The sequence below is a fragment of the Oryza sativa genome, chromosome 9 (assembly GCF_034140825.1).
Source record: "Oryza sativa Japonica Group chromosome 9, ASM3414082v1".
Taxonomy (NCBI): domain Eukaryota; kingdom Viridiplantae; phylum Streptophyta; class Magnoliopsida; order Poales; family Poaceae; genus Oryza; species Oryza sativa.
This window is the reverse complement of record NC_089043.1, coordinates 13,494,785-13,498,963: the sequence shown is the minus strand read 5'-3', so window position 1 is coordinate 13,498,963 and position 4,179 is coordinate 13,494,785.

Sequence of the window (4,179 nt, the reverse complement as noted above, 5' to 3'; positions counted from 1 at the left end):
AGCATATATATATCATTGCACGTGGTGATGCCTAAGTTTGAGATAAATCTTTACTCATGTATGCTATACCTGCATCGCGCGCCACTAGAGCATATGCATATCACTGCCACTGTCACACTGGCCCAAGGGCCATGCCCTGAGCTGGGCCCATGTAGAGAACAAGGAAAAGAAAAAAAAGAGGATGAAAAAAAATCAACAATCAAACATGGTTGATGAAAAGTAATAGAAAGGAAAAAAAAAAGATCTCCTTCCCGTCCATCGCCACCACCATCCTCAGCCCTCACACTAGTACAGATCCTTCTATCTGTGACGGGCTCTAATATGCTTAGAAATAGTGGGCCGTCACAAGGAAGTCATCTTAATCGGACCGAAAAGTGCCCGATTGAGATATGGTCGTACAGACATGTTAGATGGGCATAAAACTTAAGCCCGTCACGGATGACACCTATCAGTGACGGGCCACAACTTTAGGCCCGATTGAGATAACATTCTATATCTCAAATGGGCCTAAAGTTATGGCCCGTCACAGATGACCATCATCTGTGACGGGCCACAACTTTAGGCCCGTTTGAGATAACATTTCATATCTCAAACGGGCCTCAAGTTGTGGCCCGTCACAAATCACCATCATCTGTGACGTGCACCAACTTGAGGCCCTTTTGAGATAGGCCCGCCACAGATGACTCATCAGTGACGGGCTATATACTTAATCTCTATCGGGCATTAACTAAAGCCCGTCACAGATGACTATTTTTCCATTTTTCATATGAAATGTTTATATTTGTAAGTTGACTAAAGCCCGATTGAGATAGCTCTTCACATCAGTGACTTCTAGCCTGTGACGGACGCCATGCCTGATTGAGATGGGGCTTACCGCCCGATTGAGATAAGGGTATCCGTTCTAGTGTCACCTTCATGTTTTCCGCCAGCACAGTATCACACCATTTTTTTTTACGGGAATGACTGCTAGGGTTTTGCCCAACAATGTATTTTTTTTAAAGAATAAAATATTTACAAGAAGTTTAAATGACATACAGGACTCAAAATTTTACAAAGTTTGTAACCAATCAAAAATTGTTTGCTTCAGCGGATCTCTTATTCTACATATATACAGAATAATTTCTTTCATAAATTAAGCCCTCCAAGATTGGAAAGTGGGCTAAACATTCTGGAAAAATAAGTCCATTTCTCTATTTTCAAATGTGCCAGATACCATGAAGAAGATTTCTAGAAAACCTTTTTATTGTCTTAGCTAGTATAGTCATGGAGCTCGCGGTCACTGCCAACTGAGAGCGGACGTTTTCATGTGTCCCCACCAGTTCTAGCATCACATCGACCACAACCTGGCTGCAACCAATTCAACGGCTAGACAACGGCCATCCTCACATAATGTCTCATGATCTCCTGCGCCATATGTGCTTCGCTCGCTGCTAATGAGGCACTTCAGACCAAATATGTGTACAAATCTTGAGACAACAAACAGAAGAAGTGAGAGAAGTAACAGTGGCACAAATCCTGACTAAGCACGAGGCACAAGTCAGGATTGCTATTTGGTGCACATTCGTTCCCAACATACATTTTTTCTTGTGAAAATTTTCATAAAAACTTTCTGGATGAAAGTTCTTGAATGAAAGCTTTTCGGATGAATGTATTTGAGATGAAAGTTTTCAGATAAAAGTGTACGCTATGAATGAACGTGTGCTAAATAACATTGGCTGACACATGGAACCATGCAGGACGTTGGTTCGTCTTGGAGGGTAGTGAGAAGTAAGGGCAAGACATCCTCTTTTACCGTACCGATTGAATAACCAAGCAGATCAAAGGAGAGAGAAGCAGTGTATGTGATCAGCGTTGACCATGCGCCACACCGTCAAAATAGTGTGAGGATGAGGAGACGCCGAGCGCTAGAGCTGGATGTCTATAACGTTGCTCTCGAGGTGTTTACTTTGGCCACATCGAGCCATAGGTATCAGCTGTAATGGATCTGGCTTGATGCTCTCAGCTCCATTGCTAATCGAAAGAGTGATATAGCCGAACCAAATTAACTTAGTACTGATATTAAATATGTAAGGTTAATTTGCAAAATTCAATGGGATATCGTATTAATTAATGATTCATGTAATTTTCATAATGATAAATATAAATAACTTCCATTATTCGATTATCACTGCATCAGTGTTAAGCTGCATATTGATATCACTAGATCAATAAAAAAAATGAAAGACTCGTATGTTTTAAACGTGCTTGCGGTATAAATTGTTAAATAATCCGACGTGCTAACAGGCGCGTCTATTTTCTAGTCGATATATATCTATATCCCATTTGAAACGGACCCTTAACGTCAATTGGATGTTTATTTAGACAAGGAACTCAAGTGGGTATAGCTCTAAAGCTCGAATTTAAGCATAACTAAGACCGAATCTGGCTACCTGTGCATCAACGCCTTTTAAATTCTACCAAAGTACTTCAGTGAAGTTTCACTACGTACCCTGAAACAATATTAGATTTTGTACAATTTCATGCTTCTCTCTCAATCATTGCACTGGTGTATTTTGTACTGTGAGACAGCGACCATGGTTAATTATGCAGTGATTATAAGAAAAATAATTCATATTAAGCTAACTGGAGCAGTTCGTAGATTCATTTTCAAGATAGTGAACATGTTTAAAATTATTCACCTCGAGTAAATTAAACAAGCGATATCTCCATTTTTCTACATCATTCAGCTAAGTCTTATCATTCCTAGTCTTCTTGATCTATTTACCTATCAGTTTTTTCCGAGCCCCAGTCATTGATCTCATCAACTTCCACGTCAGAGCGTTGTTCTTGATCAAGTCAAGGAGATTATCTGTAACACCCTAGGTAACCACGTACATAAAGTGCCAGACCAAAAAACACTCAAACCATTACTTCCAAAATTATTAGAAATTTCGGCAGTCTCCCCTGTAAATACGGACATCCATAACATGCAATTATAAGTTAAACTAATAACAATATCATTCCCATAATACGATCCATCCTTATAATTGCATGGAAAGAAACTAATAGATATCTAAAAGATTATTATAAGACCGAACCATGATATAGTTTAAGTATCATTATGGACCTAAGCAATATAGTTTGATAGAGTGCAAATAGACGTGTATATAAGGGTGCTATTTCCCGCCCATGCATGTCGGTCTTAATTCGTACCTAAAACTAAATAAAACACAAGAGTGAGTATAAAAAATACTCAGCAAGTACAATATGGAACTAGAAAACACATATACACAACATTGGCAATAAAGCTTGAATATAAGGCTTTCTTTCGTTGATAGGAAACACATTTTCAAACACCAAGTCAAACAAGATAGTAGTTCCCATCCTGGGTAGGTATGAATTGAAATAGTAGTTTACATCCTGGACAATAGTGAATACATCCTAGCATTTGCCGGCAAAGCCGAGTAAGCGTGATCAGCGCTTACCCATAGGAACTTGAATAAATAACCAAATTGCACTCCCATGACTACGCATGGTACTAGAATAATAGAAACCGGAATCAAAGAACCAAATTGAAACACATCACACATCTATGGCAAGCAGGGAACTTAAATTATTTAAGCAGAACCAGATTCTAGAATATTAAAACAAGAATAACATCGTACCCATAGGATCAACTTGAAATCTAAATGACGTGAGCAATAGTATGAACATAAGCAGTTACTTATCACGTTGAAATATATCAGAAATAAATAGATAGAGTAAACAATCCATGAATTACACGATTAGTTCGTCATGCACTTGCCTCCAACGAAGGATTGGTATCATGCACGATCTGATGGACCACCACCTAATCCACTTGAGATAAAATCGTGCCCTTTGGCCAGAAGATATATCCAAACATTATCTACAACTTCCTAGTTATACACTTTTTCAGAAAATAACATTTAGAGCCCCGAAATATCGAAACACTGAAGCACTGCAAATCTGCCCACATGCAGAACTGCAACAAACCGAACCGCAATTACCCAAACTCCTTCTCTAACCTTCCCTAACCACAAATTAATGCACTAAAGCCATGCTAGAACAACTGATACAACAAGGGGATAAGCCTCACCTAGGGTTTCTTTAGAGAACTTGTGAGAAGACAATAGGGGAGACTCCGGTCTAACCCCTCCTTCTACTCCTCTCCTCCTCCTC